Raw genomic sequence first — 22,414 nt, forward strand, 5'->3', positions numbered from 1 at the left:
ATTATGTTCCCATGTAGGTTTTGTATTTAACCATATTCATGCCAGAAAAGTGTTATACTTTTCTGAATAATAATAACAATAATAATGTTACAATGATAATGTGATAAACATACTAAATGAACTATCTCTTTTACTATCTCAGCAATACTTTCATTTGGAAATAATATATCTCTTTTACAGATGAGAAAATGGTGTCTAAGAATTACATTTTCAGCTGGCATTGAGGCATAGCAGGTAGAGCTGCTGCCTGCAATGCCGGCACCCCATATGGGCACTAGTTCGTGCCTCAGGCACTCTACTTCTGATCTAGCTCCCTGCTAGTAACCTGGGAAAACAGCAAAAAATGGCCCGAGTATTTAGGCCCTTGTCACCTATGTGGGAGACCTGGATAAAGCTCCTGGCTCGTGGCTTCTGCCTGGCCCAGCCCTAGTCTTTGTGTCCATCTGGGGAGTGAACCAGATGTTGGAAGACCTTTCTCTTTCTCTCTCTCTCTCTCTCTCTCCCTCTCTCTGTAACTCTGACTTTCAAATAAATATTTTTTTAAAAAAAATTACATTTCCGAGGACTTTCAACTTGTAAATATTAATTAAGGTCTAGATTTAAGTGGCCTTATTTTATTACGCTGTGCCACCAAAGATGAGCCCCATTCCCTTATCTCTTGATATTTTCTTTGTTGATTAATCCCCTACCCTTTTACCTCTCATCCCCACAGCAATTTAAAACATCTACAAAACTGGGTTAACTGTTTAATTTACCTACTAATCTTTTTGTGCTTCCATGCAGGATGTAAATTCCTTGACCACATTTGCACCTTTGAACTGTATCATCATCTGTGCATTATAAGTAGTAGTTTAACACATTTCTAGTGAATAAATTAATAACATGGATTTAAGATGGCAGTTGTCACATAATAAATCCTTGTCATGATGCATGTGTTAACATACTCATCCTGCAAGAAACTTTTTTAATTTTTAATATTACTACTACTACTATTCCACTTTACAGATATGAGAGTAGAAACTCAAAGATATTAATTTACTAGCTCCCATTCACTGGGCTAGTAATTGACAAGACAAAGACAAATTTTTGACAGTTGGCTATGAAAGTGACTTTTGGATTTGTCACATCAGTGTCAGGTGATGAAGCCATGATGCTCTTTATCTTTGCTCGAGCCACTTCTGTTGCCATCTATTCATTTAGCCCTCAGTTGGTGCTATCTGCAAGAGAGAATCTCTACCTTTAGAAGAGTCTTTGTGAAAGGCTAGCTTTTTGTTCCCTTGTTGAGTTTCCTGTATTTGCATCATTGTTTTGACTCTGCTACCTCTGTTGTATCTCTCTCTTCCTAAAGTTCAAGAGCAAGGGCAGATGCCCATGTACAGACCTCTTTCAGGAGTGGCCCTTGGCCCACCTCATTTCTGGATGGCTTGTTTTGTGCTCATGTGTTCAGGAAACGTGGCTTCACAAGGACTCATTTGCCGGTTAATTGCATTCTCAGATCCTTTAAGGATGCCTGCACACCTGCTCTCCACTTCAATGTCTCTTTTGATCTCTCTAGAAATAACTAACTTTGATTATGTGAAAATCTTCTGTAACTGTAATACGTGCCTGGAAAGCAACTGGATACTTCCATAATGACTGTTTGGACCTGAAAGAGCCGGTATTTTAGAGCTCGCATGTAATGACAATAAGGAAAAAGAACCTGTCTCTGTGTGTAATACAATTCAGGAGATAGGGTTGGATTCCCCTGATGTTTGGTAGATTTCAGAGAGATGTGAGTTGCACAGTAAACCTGCCAACAACAATATTTTTAAAATACTGATATAATATTAAAATTCTATTTTCTATGTAATTATTACCTTTAAGTAATAAAGAGCATAGAAACAGAAATGTACTTCATTAGAAAAAGCAAAACAAAGTAAGAAAAATCGTTATAAATTAATAAGCATTGTCTTCATGGTATTTATCAGGGAGCAGCACTTTTTCTCAGGCTGGAATTCTCATCTGTTTTCATTCCCTGTGACTTTTGGATAAACATCCCCAATGTCACCATTCCATTTGTGTACTTTGTTCATGGCATTATTTTCTACTTTCTTCTGTCCCCTATGCCTCAAGATGCCTGCTAGAAAAATATTCTTTTCAGTAAAATATTTGTATAATTTTCTGTTACAGATTTTTAAAAATCTTTCAGTGCCCACAACTCCCATGAGAAGGCCTGGTATAAAGTGGAACACCAACAGTTCTTTGAGGGACAAATGAAAAAATATTCAGTTACTAAGGATTAGGTATCTATTTCTTCATTCTTCACTTTTCTAATCATATTTGTTATCTATTAACATGGAGCACTCTTCTAAATATTAAAAAGAAGGGTTAGTGCAATTAAATAAGTAGCATGGAAAATTTGCCAAAGCCTTCTTATTTCTATTGTTGAAATTTCTCATTATTTACTCACATTCATTAATTGAAGCAATATTACCGTGGATAAATCTATATTGCTTTCCATATTTTAATCAAAGGCTGGTAATTACTGGACTATGTAGAAAGACATTTTTCATGAAGATTCTCATCAAATTTGGAAAACATCTCATTCAGAATACTCTTTTCTCGCAAGGTAAACTGTGGGTGTCTTAACTTAGGGGACATAGATATGTCATGTGCAGCAGCTGAAGAATGTTTACAAAATGAAATAAGTGTAAACCATCTGTGTCTTCCTTTCATATGAAAATGATAGTTCAATGTATTCATTGAAGTTATAAAATATCAACACAACAAGGGGCATTGGAAAGCAATTATTCTAATTTCTCTCTGGCATCTGAATTCCTATCATGCACATATAGAGAATACACCAGTGCCAGTCAAATTCAGTGACTTGTGATTCACCCGGACCAGTTTTTTTGTTAATTAGTCTGAGAAACTTTACCTTCTTATTTTGGTTGCTCATTTTAACCTTTAATATAACAATGTTTACATTCAAAGATAGCATAGACATTCCATAAGACTTTCAATATCATGACCATTTTAGGAGCTCCAAGATTAAAGTTTTTCTTTTAAAACTTTTAAAAGTTTTTTTTTAAAAACTTTCTTTTAAAACAAGTTCTTTTAAAAAGTATTTTTCTGGCTGGCAGTAGAGATGTTGAATTCCTCAAGGCCGACTAAAATATCTTAAATATCAGTAGGAACTTCCACTTCCAATTTCAGATTAACCATATTTCTTATAAGGTGACTATAAAAGTCATTAAACTCAGAGTTACTATTTCTGTTATATAAAATCTTATTTTTAGAGCGTAGGTAGTGCATCTTATTTCCCTGTTGGCACATAGCTCTCCTATTCCTTTAGAGTCTCTAATTAAGCCATCTGTTTCAAAATTAGTCTACCATTGGGAATGAATTTAGTTTTGTTTCTGTTTGCTTGTCTGTTTGTTTTACTTTCAACAATGACATCTTCAATATAGCTTCTTCCTTGCGGTAACCTTATCATTTATTTCTCTTCCAGGTGCAGAGAAAGGTCTTTTTCAATTACTGTTCTTCTTTACCTACATCAAGAGAAATGTGAGTCTTTCTATTTTTCACACAACACGGAATTCTTTGAAAGATTAGCTAAAATGTGATACAGGAGGGAGAGGAAAGATGATCGCAGTAAATCTGACTCATGGTTTGAAGGACTAATTCTTTGACATGTTTATACATAATACAACCTCTTTCCCTATTTAAATATTACATTGAGGGGCCGGTGTTGTGGCACAGAGGGTTAAGCTACTCTCTATGACATTGACATCCCAGATGAGCACCATTTCATGTCCTGGCTACTCCACTCCCACTCCCAATCCAGTTCCCTGTTAAAGTGACTAGGAAAGCAGCAGAAGAGGACTCAATTGCTTGGAACCCTGTCACTCCTGTGGAAGACTGGATAGAGATTCACACTCCTGGCATTTGGGGAATGAACCAGTCGTTGGAACATCTCTCTCTTTGCCTCTCCCTCTCATTGTAACTCTGCCTTTCAGATAAACGAGTAAATCTTTAAAAAATAAATATTACGTAGAGAAAGTTTGTAATTTTTAAGTATTGCTTTATATTTTATCTAATATATGTGCTGCTTAAAGAAATGGAGACTAGACTACAAGAGGCTTGAGTATTCCACTAACTCCTCCGTAACTGGTTGAATGGTCAAGTCATTTAAAACTTAAATCTCAGTTTCTCTATAAAGAAATGTGGTGAGTACTCAGTTTGTCTCTAAACTATTCTGTTTCCCTTTGTGTGCTCTGAGGTGTGTGCCTTTGGTTCAGCTGTTAAGAAGATATATTAGAACAGCCTCGCAAATCATAACCTAATGTCGGAATTGCTAAAGCGAGAAGAGGTGCTTAGATGTAACCTGATGATGCTTTAACTATGACAGGACTTTCTGTTCCAGGGCTTCTTTGGTCCTGAAGTTTTGTACACGTGCAGACTCTCACTCAGAACTCGTGAACCTGAAAACGCATGGAATTTAACAACCCGTGCCCATGACGCTGAGGCAATCAGGGGCGCAAACTATGGAATAAATATGAATAATTTCCGTCTCAGAAATGCGTTTTCGAAGCTCACAGTACTCACCCCCATTTCATCTCACTAGGCTGTGCTCTCCAATTGCTAGAAAGGGTAAACAGCTTTATGTTGCTTTGTCTCCACTCCTGCTTCACAATTCCCTGTCATCCTGCTGCTCTGTAGCATAGTTCTCCCAGATCGACTACAAAGGTATTTCCAAAAGTTCATGGAGAAATAGAATTTTAAAAAGATAAGTCTATTGTAACCCCCTAGTTTTTGGAATCCATGCAAATAAGGACTTCTTCAAAAATTCAGGGAAATGTATATTATAAAAATTTCAAATACTTGACACCAATATTGACTTATTTTTTCATTTCAAGAAATTTTTTTTTTTGACAGGCAGAGTGGACAGTGAGAGAGAGAGACAGAGAGAGAAAGGTCTTCCTTTGCCGTTGGTTCACCCTCCAATGGCCGCCGCTGCAGCCGGTGCACCGCGCTGATCCGATGGCAGGAGCCAGGATCCAGGTGCTTTTCCTGGTCTCCCATGGGGTGCAGGGCCCAAGCACCTGGGCCATCCTCCACTGCACTCCCTGGCCATAGCAGAGAGCTGGCCTGGAAGAGGGGCAACCGGGACAGAATCCGGCGCCCCGACCGGGACTAGAACCCGGTGTGCCGGCGCCGCAAGGTGGAGGATTAGCCTATTGAGCCGCGGTGCCGGCCCCATTTCAAGAAACTTTTTTGAAATGCCCTCATACATTAATGAAATTGTCTGCTTCCTTTTTGTTACATTTTAAGTTATTAACTAATATGTTTTTTCTTTCATTTAAACATTTATTTGAAATGCAGGGAAAAAGAGAGACACAGATACAGACAGGTGCATGGAGAGCAATCTTCCATCCAGTGGTTCACTGCTCAAAAGCCCACAACAGCTGGGACTGAGCCAAGATACCAGAACTCAGACTGGGGCTCCATTCAACTGTAATAACTCAAGTACCTGTTGCTTCCCAGAATGTGCAGCTGGAATCTTGAGGGGAGCTGGGACTTGAACCCAAGAATTCTGAGAGGAGTGCAGGTATCCCAAGAGGTGTCCTACTGCTGCTCTGAATGTCAACCCCACCAGGCTCTACTTTCTAAGGAACAGACCAATCTATTCTTCAGACAAAGAAATATTCAATATGTATTGGGGATTGATTATGTTCTCACATTCTCTTTGAAATTTATATGCATTATTTAATCAACTTCCACATTATTATGAGGTAAGAATATTATTCATATTTATCAAATTTAGCAATTGAACATTAAAGAGGATAAAACCATTAAGTGATCAATCCTTCAGACTTCAAGTTCTGTATTTTTCACAAAATTTGCTTCAGATGAAAGTAAATCTTCTACTCAACCCATAAGTTACCTTCTCTTGACAAATATGCTCCCACCTGAGATACAATGCAAGTTACACTTGCTCCACAATTTCTCATGTTGGTGAGCAATATATTGTATTCCTCCCAGCCATTATGACAAGCCATCTTATCACATAGAACTGTGTGTCCTTTGTCAGACCTCTTCTGTAGCTTTATCACTGTTAACTATTGATATATATGTATGCATAGCTTGGTAATACCCTTTAAAATATTAAGAATCCTCATTATATAATATATATATATATCAAATTACCACATTTCACCTCATAAGTATGTACTACTATTATATGACAATCAAAAACTTTAAAAGTACAAATTCCAGTTAATATGTGATACATACCAAAGCTGAGAAATTTTAGATGATTTATAAAGGTTTCTGTTGCAATTAGTTGCTGAATGAGGAACCAGTTCAAATCTATGTAGATCAAATTATTTGCTCTTTCCAAGCTTTGAAATTTTACTTAATTTTAATCAATGGTGACAACATTTGAAACTGAATGTTAGGAAACATAACTTAAACACACTTTTTTTTATAAAATAGAAATCATATAATATTAATAATATAAGAATTTTCAACAAGTTAATATTCCAAATTATTTGTATTTAAAATAAATTTATCCCATTATATGTATTTTGAAATTGTCTGATCTCTTGTTTGTTCATTAACATTCCAAAATGAAATAACTGTGATACAAATAAAAGCCTCATTATAGCTGCAAATATCCCATTTTATATGCTATAAAGAGAAAAATGAGAGTTGGGTTTCTCTTTCCTTATTCAATAAGTAGGTCACTTAATGGCCTCCTCTGTCTTTTACGGCACTTTAGGAATTTCAAGAAATTCAGATAATAACTTGGGTCTCATAACAATCCTGTGCTGTAGGCAGTGCAGGGATTATTATTCCCATTTTGCAGATGAAGGGATGAACACTCATAGGAGCCAGGGGATCTATCAGAGAAGACAGATACATTCAGGCAATAAAATTTTATTTTATATTTCAAATAATAGTGTTGTAAGTGATCTTTCTGCCTTGAAAATTAGAGCCAATCAATTGATATATTAAGAGTGATTGACACAGTTAAGACTATATTTTATATTTATGGTTAATTTCTAATGCAATTTCAGCAGCAAAGATTGATGGATTCTTAAAAGTACAGTGCAGTGGATAAGTCAGATATTAGAATAATGGATGACAGCTAAGAATTTAAATACAGTCAAATGCATGGACCCCTAAGGGAAGTACTTACTATGTGGAATATATAAATGTCTAACCAAATGGATTGATTTGGATCAATGACATTCAAAAGCAGGTAAACAGAAGGACCATGGTGACATAAAGAAAAATTCTTGGACTCAAGGAAAGAGGGGCAGATTCCCATTTGACATGAAAGAAGGAATATCAGGCTCTGAGCCAGGTAGGTACATTTCATTTTAATTCCAGGGACATAATCCTAATTGTGATCACCAGCATCAATAACTGAATAGGTATTTTGAATGTGGTAAATAATTGAACACATTGTGTACATCACATTAATGGCCACAGCTACCAGTGAATTAAATTTTAGTATTTTTCTACCATATTCATATCATATGCTTTGTGCTTCTTTTGTCATAGATTGAGGTAAATAATACATTGTTATCATCATCAAGTTACAGGTAAGGCAATACAAGTTAAGAATATTAATGGAACATTACAACTGTACTCATTTTCTAAGAGGCAAATATGGACTTAATGCTTTGTTTTTAAACTATGTGCTTTGCCCTTTCTTGACACAAGGAACTAGATAATTCAGCTATGAACAACAGTAGCAACACCCTAATCTTGAAAGCTGGGGCCATGATTCAGTTAGACAGTAAATTTTTCAATTAATTGTGTCTTAAATGAGAATACCAGATACAGACAATGAGAATACAAGATACAGACAATGGCAACAATGCCAGACCCACCTTCCTGTTTCCACCCACCCCTAATAGGCAAGGATGTAGACTGAATTATTAAATACTCTTGGCTATGTCAGGATTTCCTTAAAATTTAATATGGCTAAGTTCTGTAGTAGATAATTAGTATCTACAGCCTAGTTAACCTGAGTGAACCAACTGCTCTAAATATGACAGGCTTTCAAGTAAGGAATTCTTTTTTAGTTATCCACAAAATTTTCAATTGAGAAGGCAAAGTGAGAAATTTAAGCCTGAGCTACTTAGCTTTCTCTATATAATATTCATTAAGATTTTAAGTGCCATGATAGATTTCTTTGTTAGTGTTTTCCATTATCTTTCCTTTATGGTCATTCTTCATTCAATTTTCAATCTATGTGACAGTATTGCAGCTAAGGTAATTTGAATTAAATTTTCAAGCAAGATCTTTTGTATGTGTGTTTGTGAATTGCTATCAACTTGGTTCATTATGATCAAGATATTTTCCATCCACTCTATTTCTTTATCCAGTAATTTAGTGAGTTTATCAAAAAAGCAATCAAGTTTGTCTGGCATAATGTGTTCTTTATAAATTTAGCATGGCCCCAGAGAATGTAATCTACTATTTTGCTATTTATTAACAAAGCAGGCAACAGGAGCATACGCTTTTCTTGATTTTTTTTTTTTTGCAACCAAACTCCTCCAGGCAAGTGTTGCAGAGACGGATTCCTGGTTTGAAAGAGGAACGCAGTCTGTGCCCTGGGAGGGAGGAGGGCTCCTGAAGCGAGCAGTAAAGTCTCTTCAAACTCTCACAGAAATCCCGATTTTTGAAATTGGATGGATTTACAAGGGGGTAGATCCCTGAGGTGAAATCAAGTGCCTTGAAGTGTCACAGATGTGGCATCTGAAATTCCACAAGCTGGTGCGAGCTCAGTCTCGCAGTCAGAGCCACAGCTCACATTCAGCCTGGTGGGCACTCGAGGGCAGTGGCGAGTTCCTGCCATCTGTCACACATTTCACGTTTTAACCTTTTAATTGGCTTTGTCATAGTCTTTCTTGGACCAATTTAGTTCAATTTCCCTAAAATAATCTCATTTTGTTAAATGAACTTGAAAAAGCTAAATCTTGGACCTTTTAAGTTTCAAGTGCTTAGATTACTGTGAACTCTTTAGAGAACTGTAAGACTTCTGACAAAGATTCAGCAATCAAGACTGCATGTTATTGGGGAGAGAAGAGACACAGATTATCAGAACAGAGCAGAAAGCCCATAGTATACCCAAGAAAATATAGACAAGGAATTTTTGAAAAAAAGATAATAAAGCAATTTAATGGAGAATGGATGGTCTTTTAAACCAATAATGTTTAAACAACCAGAAGGCCGGATCCACCCAGTACGGTGGGTTATAATCCACCTCTCGTGACCCCAGAACACCCTATCAGAGTGCCACACTGAGTCCCAGAAGCTACTTTGCTACTTCACTTCTGATTCAGTTTCCTGCTAATGCTCCCGGTGGGAGGGAGGTAGCTGAATATGATTCAATGACACACCACCTACATAGGAGCTCCAGAGAGTGTTTCCGGCTCCTAGCTTCTGTTTGACACAGACTTGGATGAAAGAAATTCGTTTTGGAGACTTTGTAATCCGTTGAATTTCATCTTTATGAAATTCTGGAAAAGTTATAACTACAGAAACTGTCAATGGATTAGCAGCTTCAGAGGTTCCGGTTTTGGGCCGGTGCTTGAGTACATGAAGCACATAACACTTTCCAGGTTGGGGGTTGTGGTCTTTATGATGCTGTTATGGATCCATAACACTATGCACATGTGTGCATGTGTACATCCACAGAAGTTTACAGCACAATGTTTAAACCTTAACATATTTAAATTTTATTGTTTTATTTTTTCAGTATATCAGGAAAAAACAATCAATGCAAATTTTCTCAAAAGTAGCTAACTACATTACAAATAGATGATGAATTGGAATATGTAAGTCTCAAAGTAAAAAGAAGTGTACAAAATAATCTACTCTTATTGATGGATTTAGTTTTCATTTCTGTGCACATTAAAACTGAAATCATTATATATGTGTACTCTAATTGAATCATTAAATAAATAGATGATAAATGATTAGAAACTGTTTTCTCACTTTTGGAGTGACAAATTGCACACCAGCAAGGAAGAATGCTTTAATAATTAAAACAGTAATAGATGAAAGTTGGAGATATCAGTATGAGGTCATGTTCAGGTTAATATAGATACAGATAAATACATATAGAAATATATATATTTGTATACATGTATTTATAAATGCATTAGTCTGTGTGTATATAGATAAGCATATATATATGCGTGTATATATATATATATGTTTGCTGTCTGAGTGAAGAATGTCTTGAAGAAATGACATCTCACTAGCAAACAGCATACCTAGCACATAGACCTTGTTTTTTTTAATACCATTCTCAACTGTGAGAAACTGACACCCACGTGGAGAAAATGATGATTGTAAGATTGGGATAGGAAATGTGTAAATCTGATCTTGGAGTATCTCATTGTGACAGAAAATTAGGAGGTGCTCAAACCAAACAAAACAAATCGATGAGTTTGTCAAAAGGACACAGCAGCCAACTGAAAGAGACTCCAAAGGCCAAACCAGAACAATCTAAACAACACCATAACTAAAACAGCATTGGACTATTACTTACACTATAAAATTAATCTTGTATGTCTACAGTAATATAAATAGCTGTTAAAGTGAGTAAATAAATGGAGGGGGTACAAGAGAGATAAATTATGTAGAAGATAAAATAATTTCTGGGAAAACACCCCCATCGAAGAGGGGGACGCTCAATTGCATTTCACACATTGACTTCTTTCCAATTGGTATGGAAGAATAATGAATAAATTTACAAGTAAGGAAAAGACGCAATCCACCAGCTAGGTGGTCAGTCTCAATAGCAGTGGTTAATTTTGATAACAGTATGTATCTTTGATATGATGTTATAAGAATGGCACATAAATCTGTATACCACCCAAAACCTCTGCTCCTTGTCTAACCATGAGAAACACTTCAAAGGCTTTCAAAGATAATAACAAATACTCCTTATATCTTTCAGACATCAAAACAAGGAAGATCTGAGAAAACATAATTTATAAGAAGTTACTAATAAGATATGGTGACTAAATGCAGTGTGGTGTCCTAAATTGGATCCTAGAACAAAGAAAACAATATTAAGTGAAAAGGAAATCTGAACGACAAATGAGCTTTAGTTAATATAATTCAACAATATAGGGTTTTTTAAAAATATTTATTTAATTATTTGAAAGTCAGAGTTACACAGAGAGAAAAGGAAAGACAGAGAGAGAGAGGCCTTCCATCCACAGGTTCACACTCCAGTTAGCCGCAACAGCCGGTACTGTGCCAATCTGAAGTCAGGAGCCAGGAACTTTCTTCTGGGTCTCCCATGTGGGTACAGGGGCCCAAAGATTTGGGCCATTCTCTACTGCTTTCCCAGGCCATAGCAGAGAACTGGATCAGAAGTGGGGCAGCTGGGTCTCGAACCGGTGCCCATTTGGGATGCCGACACTGCAGGTGGCGACTTTACCTGCTACGCCACAGTGCCAGCCCCAATACAGGTTTATTAATCATGACAAATGTTATGGGTCCATATTAATGTAGGCTGTTAGTAATAAGGAACTGGGCACAAGGTATATGAATATTCTCTGTACTGTCTTCATGACTTTTCTGTGACTAAATATATTTTGATATTAAAATGAAGATAAGTTTCTTTCATTCTTTCAGGCCATTTATAAGATAGCTTGCTGAAATTAATTTTTAATATCTTCTGGGACATTTTGTATTATTCTCCATTTCCATTTTTCTGTGATTATTTGACCTGTAAATACTCACTTCCAGGGATACAGCTGATTACAGAACTTAGAATGAGACTAACACTTAAAATTGGTCCTTAAACCCTTCTCAATGGTTCTTGGCAATTCTGCCAACAGAGAGAGGTGGGAGCATTTAAGAGCATAATCAACACTAAATGTGCCTTAAGAGATGTGCTGCAATTCTTCAACACCCAGTGAAGCAAGGGCAGTTGTCACTGAACCAGAGTGAGGGATAAATGTCCTTACTGAGCTAGCCAAGCAGTATTTAAAGCTTATCTCATGCTTGAGAATTGATAATCAAGCAGTCTGCCTGGCTGTCAGGTCTGCCTATTTGGAGTTATGCATAGAGATCAGATGATTACCTTCTTTGCTTTACATGCTTTGTATGTGGTGGGTTGAAAACAAACCACAGAAGGCCTATCATTCCCCAAAGAGACAGGTACTTGTGTTTCTACAGCTCCGTAAACGTAGGTAGAACTGAAGCAATGCTTTTGCTACCTTGAAATTGATTAAACTTGACAATTGTGAGTTCCAAAAACCTGTAATATTCAAACTTTGGCTAGATAATATATGGTTTTCTCAACATTTTTACCTGTAAAATTGTATAAAATAGGTATTTATGTGAAGTGACTGGGTATGATACAATAGCATTTTGCAAGAGTGTAATAGCCATTAGCTTCCAAATATCTTGAGCCATTGCCCACATTTTTCTTCTTCATTAACTTATACCTCTTTCATACCAGCTTTGATTCAAATCTGGCTTCTCACATTTCAAAGTCTGCAAAGGTATGTTTGTAGTTACCCTGGTATTTTGTCTATCTGACAATCCAAATCGACATGCCCCCCTCAGATCATTCTTGTACCTTTCACATCAGGCAATCTGCAGTTCTAAGTTAACCTAATTAGGCGCCCATCAGTTACACATCTTTCATGCAGTCATATCTGAACCACAGAGGAAAAATCGGGGCGTTGTTATCTTCCTGGTGTTTGTGAATACCATGGATATAGAGGTCAAGTACTGAAGAGATTTTATCACTGTTGCAACAATTGCTAAAAGTGGCTTGCAAGTAGAAGCACACATTTCTTATGCAGTATTCACAAGAGCATGGCTTTAGGGTCCTTATATTTTCTCATGGCCATTTATACCCTATTAACTACTGTTTCCTATTGTTGATTTTAATATTTAAAGTATTTGCACCATGTCTCTAGGAATTTCCCAGGAGAAAAAGCACAGCACATTTCAATGGCATTGATACATGTCCACCTCTTTACTAAGATACACGCATTTTGGGACATCAGTATAATGAAGTTTAAGAAATTAAGGTTGCTGAGCAGCTCAGATATCAGCTATTTTATTTCAGAAGATCCTGTCTGTGTATAGGCAGCTCCAGAACCACTTACAACACAGTTATGCTTTCTCGTACTGTGTTTGAGTTCCTGTGACAAATGAATGAATAGACATTTTAGTGGGATCAGGGCTGGGTCTGGAGAGATCGTTGTCACAGTCAATGTACCAAGGTCGTAGTAATACAATTGCCACATACCAAGGAAAAACGTCAAAGATACCTAAATGTTAGCACAATATGGGAATTTGAGTCAACCTCCAGCTCTGTTTTTCAAGCAATAACTTTTATTTGAAAATATGTTGAGTGGGGTGTGTGTGCATATAGCTATCCATATGTGCAGATTTGTATAAAGATCCAAGTATGTAAAATGTCAGTAGTGATTATGAGACTGCAAATAATGAGTCAGGAAGGTATAATTTTACAACATTAACAAAAACACTTTCTGCTACTTCTTGATCATATCAGTTGATGCTTACAAATTGATAAAAATTAAAGTTATTTATGGGAAAATAAAACAATGTCACAAGGAAGATTGGGTTTCTGGCTACTCAAATCTGCACATGATAAATAGCACTACATTTTTTTTTAGATTTATTTTTTTATTTGTTTGAAAGACAGAGTTACAGAGAGAGGCAGAGAGAGAGAGGTCTTCCACTCACTGGATCACTCCCCAGATGGTCGCAACGGCCGGAGCTGTGCAGATCCAAAGCCAGGAGTCAGGAACTTCTTCCAGGTCTCCCATGTGGGTGCAGAAGCCCAAGGACTTGGGCCATCTTCTATGGCTTTCCCAGGCCATAACAGAGCTGGATCAGAAGAGGAGAAGCCGGGACTAGGACCCATATCCATATGGGATGCTGGCACTGCAGGCCAGGTCTTTAACCCGCTGTGCCACAACGCTGGCCCCAATAAATGGCACTACATTATACACATATAGAGTATACTGATGTCAATTTCCTGGTTTTCATTGTATAGTACTGCAAGCCTGGAGCACAGGGAGACTGAGCCAAGGGAGTATAGACCTTCTCTGAACTAATTTTGCAACTTTCTATGAATCTACAATTATACACAAAATAAAACACAGAAAATGACATAGCTACATTTTCACTTAATTGCTGTATAATACAGAGCACTGAATAAATAATTGTACAAACACTGAAGGAAAGAAAAAAAAAAACCTGTAGATTTTAGTATCTCTTCCTATGTTTTTTTTTTTAAATAGTTATCTATTTTCTTGAATTCCCAGAGTTGACAATTTTCTTTCGTAGTGGATAAGTGCATCTTCTGAAATAACCTGACTTAGCTCACAGTTTTCCAAGAATATTTCTGTAAAAGAACTGAGTAGTTGCTGCCTCTCTTGAATACTTGACAGAAACAAACCATTGAAAAATGTATCAGAACTCTTTAATTTGCATTCTGGCTTAATTAGCAAAAACTAAGTTAGGGAGGGTTTCAAACCTCAGCTTCCAAAGATCACAAGGTCTGAGTATGGTCAGTTCTGTTCTTTTATTATAAATTGAATATTTATCAACATTATATTCTGTGTCTTATTACACTGTGGAATATATAATTACGTAAGTATTTATTTTGAACCTTTTGCTAACTCATTGTTGGTGGGGCTGGGTGTGACCTGATCGGGTTTACACACTGAACATTTCCTAAAAAACCTGCACATGATTTGGTTGTGATCCATCTTCCAAGATCTACAAATTGTTTATGGAAACCTCTGGTTTTTCAGGTTCACAATCCGTATTCCTGTTGCTTTATGGTTTAAGCAAGTAGCTTCCCTTATCTCTTCTTTAAATAATCCCCATATATATATATATATATATCCATCCATCCATTCTTCCTCCCTTCCTTCTTGTGATCCTTTCTTCACTCCTGCCTTCCAATTTATTTGTTTGTTAAATTTGTACTCTTACTTTTATTTATTTGAAAAGCAGAGTAAAGGGAGAGAGACAGGGATCAAGACTGAGAGAGACAGAGACAGACATCATTCATTCTCTGGTTTACTTCCCAAATGCCAACAACATCTGGAGCATGGCCTGGCTGTAGCCAGGAGATAAGAACTCAGTCCCGATCTCCCATGTGAGTGGCAGGGATCTAACTACTTGAAAGATCACCTACCAACTCCCAGAGTCGGCATTAGCAGGAAGTTGGAACTGGGAGCAGAGGAGGAACTTGAACCCAAAAATTCCAGGAAGTGTTATGGAAATGCTAAGCAGTGTCTCAACTACTTCGCCCAAAACCCACCAAACACCCACGAGTATCTCTTATTTTCATTTTCTAAAAGTATTTTCAATGATCCCTTCTGTTATTTATTACTTCTACTACTATTACTTCTACTGTTATTCTTGAACACTACAACTACAATCATTACCTACCACATTTAGGTAACTGAGAAGTGAAGAACTCCAAAATATAAAAATATGATTTTCTCTTTGGAAAAATGTTTATTTTTATTTCTTTGTTTTTATTGACTTGAAAGTCAAGAGAGAGATAGAGAAACAGAGAAAGAGAGAGACCTTCTATCCAATGGGTCACTCGCAAAGGCCCACAATAACCCTAGCCACATTTGGGAGTGAGGAATTCTATCTAGGTCTCCATATGGATATTAAGGGCCCAAGCACTTGAACCATCACTTGCTTCCTCCCAGGAAGAATATATTAGCAGGAAGTTCACTCAGAAGCAGAAGGGCTGGGACTTGAACTGGTACTCTGACATAAGATGGGAATGTCCCACATGGCAGGTTCACCCACTGTGTCACAACACCCACGACTGATTGTTGTTGTTGTTGTGTTTTTTTCTTTTTTTAACAGACAGAGTTATACAGTGAGAGAGAGAGATAGAGAGAAAGATATCTTCCATCCGATGGTTCACCCCCAAAATGGCTGCAACGGCCTTAGCTATGCCAATCTGAAGCCAGAAGCCAGGTGCCTCTTCCTGGTCTCCCATGGGGTGCAGGGCCCAAGCACTTGGGCCATCCTTCACTGCACTCCCGGGCCACAGCAGAGAGCTGGACTGGAAGAGGAGCAACCAGGACAGAATCTGGCGCCCCGACCAGGACTAGAACCTGTGGTGCTGATGCCGCAGGCGGAGGATTAGCCTAGTGAGCCGCGGCACTGGCCCCCCACAACTGATTTTTAAAATATTTTTAGCTTAGAAAATTAAAAGTCTATTTTATAGACAAAACAATTTCAATTTGCATAAATTTTAACATGAAAAAAATTAGAGTATTATTGTGCATATATGAATGCAAAGTAATCAGTTGCAGGTATAAGGGAAGTATTTTACAGTTCTCCACCATTCAATTATTGTTATTGAAGATGGAGGTTATGGTATTCAAGTTGCATTTAGCTTTTTTAATTTAAAGATTTATTTATTTATTTGAAAGGCAGCGTTACAGAGAGGCAGAGGCAAAAGGAGGGAGAGAGAGAGAGAGATAGAGGTCTTCCATTTGCTGGTTCACTCCTGGGATGTCAAGGGCCGGAGCACAGATTCAAAGCCAGGAGCTAGGAGCTTCTTCTGGGTCTCCCACGTGGATGCAGGTACCCAAGCACTTGGGCCATAATCTACTGCTTTTCCAGGCCGTGGCAGAGAGCTGAATTGGAATTGGAGCAACCGGGACTCGAACTGGTGCCCATATGGGATACCACCACCTCAGACTGCGGCTTAATCTACTACATCATAGAGCCAGCCTCATAACATTTTCAATTTAAGATAACATTGCTTTATGAGTAGCTAATATTTTTTTATTATTCAGCTTTGTCATTATTCATTTACTCTAATTATCATTTAATATCTATGGCATTATTATTTTTCTAGTTCCCACATTAGGAATCTGAAGCTTAATAAATCAAGTAGAGTCTACAAGATCAAAAACCTACATAGCATTAAGATTAGACATAATGCAAGTTTACACTTTTTACTTGGCTGCCAAGCTCTATATATTGAGCCAAATATGGAAAATTCCAACTCAGTTTGAAGATATTTCCTTGGTTTGAATCATAAACACTTGGAGAAAGAAAATCAAACACATCATTCAATCTTTCAACTGACAAACTGGTGTACATCCTGACTTCTGTTTTATAACAAATTCATCACTAGAAAATTGTCCTTTTATCAGAATTCAGAAAGGGTTTTCTATCACCTGCTACTTTGAATGATTTCCAAAGAATATATTGTATCTCTCACATATACCATTTGTACCAGCTGCCTGAAGTATTCAGTAGTCTAATGGCTTTAGACCAAATGAAAAACAGACATAATAACATTGGAAACAGATGTTTTCCTATAAGATTGTTTGATTAAATCAGAGAAAATAGTGTTATCCTCCTTTAAAAAATTAAGTCAGATTATTTTTGGAAGGAAATCCCACTCTAATACCAAATCCTTTTTTTGTCATTTCCAATGAACTCACTGGTACCAGGCATGCCACTGTAACTGCATCACTTTTTTCTTTTTATTATGTTAAGTCCATGATTTAAATCCCATTTTTTTTTTGTTAGTCTAATTATTAAGATTAGTTGGGAATCAGGAAACACCATAATGTATTTTATGTATGTCAGTAGAAAGGAAGGATTTAAAACAGCAACTAAGGAGATCTACAGGAATATACAAATATATATATGTGTATATATATATTTACATAATGCTTTCCACATCTTCAAATGTTGTATTCTCAAAGGCAACCACCCAGATTTTCAAACAAGTACAACGCAGGATTTCAATGCCCTCCATGAAGTTGCAGGCCCCCTAGCGACACAGATCATGTGGCACAGGAGGGGTAATAAACACAGAATGGCTGCTTCTTAATAGTTCTTACTCTTTCCAGATTGTTCTCAAATACCAGGGAATAAGCATACAAAAACAATGTGTTTTTTTTTTAACTCAGAACATCTCCTACATAGCCTTGTGAATGGCTTTCTGAGAAATATCAAACATGATTATCTTGCTGAGTTAAAGTACAATCAGTAATATTGCCTCCACTTATACAACAGAAAAAAGGGACCAAAAAAAAAAAAAAAAAAGACATAAAGAAGCCAACTCTTCCAAAGACAAGAATAGAGCCAAATATCTTTGGAATTTCTTTTGTGGTAGAATTATTCTCATCCTCCTGTGATTTAGGCCCCAGTTATTCCAAAATTGTGGAGAAAAATTTTACACATCACAATTCAAATGTGAAAAAAATTGTAATTGCTTTCATCTTGCTATGTGTCATTCTATTTTCAATCTCAGAAGTTAGGGAAGGTGCTGGTATATTTAAATTATGTTTTCTGGTGATGGAGTTTATTTTTCTTTTTTTGTTGCTAAAATCATTTATTTATTTTTAATAATTTACTCATTTAGGTTTTCAGTCATTTATTCACATCAATATTGACTCACAGATAAATATTTCTTCTCTAGTTGTAATCCAATACTATTGTTTATTTTATTTATTGTTTATTTATTTTGTAGGTCCCTTTTTTAATCTAGTTCTGCTTGTTGTGAACTTTTGAAGACTAATTACTTTGTTCTATTAATTACTATGACTTTATCTTTTAAAACACTTATCTTCTGGCAACAAAGATAACCAAAGCTTAAGATCAGCCTGTGTCTTCTCTGCCCAGACTCTGGAATCAATATTTTCTGCAAAGAGTCTTTTTTGCCCTGTGTCAGAGAAAGTATTTAGAAGCACTGACCTAGGCACTAAGTATGCTCTTGGTTATTAGTGTAAATCTGCTTTCAGGTCCCCTCAGTAAATGGAGTTTAATGCTAGATAGATAGGTAGATAGATATGCACTTATATAAATACATGCACCAATTTTTCTATAATAATCATCATAATAAATATGAGTTTCATTATATTTTGCTGACTCTAACCCAGCACCACATAATTTTTTCTAGTGTTACTCTTATGTATTTGTAATGTCTTCTCTGACAGTGAGTGTTATAGCAATTAGCTAAATCACATCCATTTATTTTTTTTAACATCAGGATAAATGTAAAGTCACTTCAGATTGCTAAATAATACCCCTGCAATAAGCACATTTTAAAATATATTAGAGTATGTATGGGCAGTTCTTTTTTCTGTCTTTAGCTTGACATATTTTGATAAACCGTATTTTCCAGATTTATTTGGCTGAGGTTTTATCTCCTTTCCTTGTTTTAAGATGTTTGTAATAAAATTAAATATGCTATAGGAATATTCATTATACCATAGACTACCCTCCCCCCGACAGTAACCTCATTGCAACTTGCTGTTATTTGGTCTCTAGGTATTTACGTATTTATTTTATCTCTAGGAGCATTTTCTGGAGATGGGAGGGGGTGATTTTTACACTAGATCAGTGTGTCATCTGCAAATTGTGCCAGCTTCTGTTTTTATTTCCCAATTTATATTTCTTTTTCTTATCTTGTTACATTTACTAAGATTTCTAGTGTGATGTTGACTAAGAAAGGCAAGAAAAATTCTTAGCTTTGTTTCCAAAATTAGAAGAAAAGTATCCCATAAGGCCCAGCACCATGGCATAGCAAGTTAACTACTGTCTGCAGCATTGGCATCCCATATGGTCACTGGCTCAAGTCCTGGCTGCTCCACTTCCTATCCAGTTTCCTGCTAATGCTCGTGGGAAAGCAGCAGAGGATGGCCCAAATCATTGGGCCCTTCCCCCACGTGTGAGACCCAGGAGAAGTTCCTGGCTCTTGGCTTTGACTTGGGCCAGCCCTGACCATTGCAGCCGTTGAAAGAGTGATCCAGCAGATGTAAGATTTCCTTTTCTCCTTCTCTCTGTAACTCTGCTTTTCATATAAATCAAATAAAAATCTTTAAAAAAAAGTATCTCATCATTCATCACTGGAGTGTTAATAATAATAAATGCTTTTTGTTTCTTTTCTCATATTTTATATATCATATGTTATGTTAAACATATAGTATAGGACTGTAAATATTAAAAATACATAATTATACATATATCTGCATATCTACATATATGTGTGTATATGCACATTTTTCCTTTTATGGCTTTGGTGTGGGGAATTGTATTAATCTACTCAGGAATTAAACTAGGTTTGCTATTTTTACTACATTGGAATTGGGTGGAGTCCGTAGGATGATTGTTCTTTTCTTGGTTCTTGTTAACTCTAGCAAAATTGTCTGTATGGGACATAAAAATAACAATAGTAATTTGCACATTCTTCCATGGACATGTGGAATATATTTCCCTAGAACTAGAATCTGGGCTGAATTCTACACTTGCTTTGTTCAACAGCTAGGGAAAGTAATGATTTTAACCTGCAAGTGTTCTTACAGTCTATATTCATGGGAACTCTGAAACCACCACTATGTGCATTCCTCCAGGCTAGTCTGTCATATGATGAGGGACATACGGTGAATTACCCTGTCCTTTGGTCAACAGGCAGCAAACTGACAGCCAATTGTCAGATATGTGAATAAATTACGATTTTGACCACTGGTTGAAGGCAAATGCGTTGCGTGTATATTGTCGAAACCAAGAGAAATTTATTCCAAGGGAGAACAGCCCAAGTTGCCCAACTAGAGAATTGTCCATAGGAAAGGATCACAGATTCAACCATTTCATTTCCTCCTTTCTCTTTCATTTTCAACAATAGAAATGGAAAAGCTTCTCTCTTGCTATTGGCATTTAAATCCATTTAGGCTGGGGCTGGCACTGTGGCGCAGCAGGTTAACACCCTGGCCTGAAGCGCCAGCATCCCATGTGGGCTCTGGTTTGAGACCGGGCTGCTCCACTTCCAATCCAGCTCTCTGCTATGGCCTGGGAAAGCAGTGGAAGATGGCCCAAGTGCTTGGGCTCCTGCACCTGCGTGGGAGACCTGGAAGCTCCAGGCTCCTGGCTTTGGATCAGCACAGCTCCAGCCGTTGCGGCCAACTGGGGAGTGAACCATCAGATGGAAGACCACTCTCTCTCTCTCTGCCTCTCCTCTCTCTCAAACAAGTAAATAAATCTTTAAAAAAATCCTCTAGGCTGTATTTGCTTCATCCTTGTCCCATGGTTCTTGTATCTCCATTATTAAGGAAAAATTTTGTAGTGTCAAAGATGACTTTCAGGACAATTGAACCCCTGTGCATGCATGTCTGTTTGTAAAATTTAAAATTAATATATAAGTGATGGACCATTTGTTAGATCCTGGTACCCTGAAGAAGAGAAAGCATTGGTCACAATGGAAAAAGCTGGATATATGTTATCTGATGATCCAGGGAGCATTGCTTCAATGTCACATCAATATTATCCAAATATCATTTATTAACAATGGTCATTCATCTCATGTTTGCAAGTTATGTCCAATATCATTTCTTGACTCCTTATGCTCATCTAACACAATCATAACCTAGGGTATTGCACATATTTATTCATATGAAGTCTTTTTTTTTTTTTTTTTTTGACAGGCAGAGTGGACAGTGAGAGAGAAAGAGAGACAGAGAAAAAGGTCTTCCTTTGCTGTTGGTTCACCCTTCAATGGCCGCCGCGGCCGGTGCGCTGCGGCCGGTGCACCGCGCTGATCCGATGGCAGGAGCCAGGTACTTCTCCTGGTCTCCCATGGGGTGCAAGGCCCAAGGACTTTGGCCATCCTCCACTGTACTTCCTGGCCACAGCAGAGAGCTGGCCTGGAAGAGGGGCAACCGGGACAGAATCCGGCGCCCCAACCGGGGCTAGAACCCAGTGTGCTGGCACCACAAGGCGGAGGATTAGCCTAGTGAGCCGTGGCGCCGGCCTCATATGAAGTCTTAAACAGTCTTTCAAAACCTGAGTTGATTACTGAATACCAGGGTATTTGTGATAAACTGAATTTCTTAACTAGTACTTGGATACTTATTTACATCAAATAATTGTGACATTTTAATTTCTGTTTTCTTCTTGATAGGAACTACTTAAGTAGAAAATATATTGTTTTATCTACATAGTTATAAATGGAAGCATTGGGTTTTAAATTTCTGGTCCTTTATTCAAAGAATATAAATTCAAAATATTTACTCAGTTTCTTCTAAAGAATACATATTTTTGATTCCGGCCATCTTGGTTCAGTGGGTTAAGCTGTGTTGTTGCTTGCTTACAGTATCAAATATCACAATGTCAATTGGAATCCTAGCTGCTCTGCTTCCAATCCAGTTTCCTAGCAATGTGTGGGGGAAGGGAGCAGAAGATGGCCCAAGTGCTTGAACCTCTGCCACTTCTGTAGACCCTAGGATGGAGTTTCTGGTTCCTGACATTGATCTTGCCCACACCCTAGGTGTTGCAACCATTTGGAAGTGACTCATTAGCTGAAAGATTCTCTCTCTTCCTCAATTCTCTGTAACTCTGCCTTTGAAAG

The sequence above is a fragment of the Oryctolagus cuniculus genome, chromosome 18 (genome assembly GCF_964237555.1).
Source record: "Oryctolagus cuniculus chromosome 18, mOryCun1.1, whole genome shotgun sequence".
NCBI classification, from domain to species: Eukaryota; Metazoa; Chordata; class Mammalia; order Lagomorpha; family Leporidae; genus Oryctolagus; species Oryctolagus cuniculus.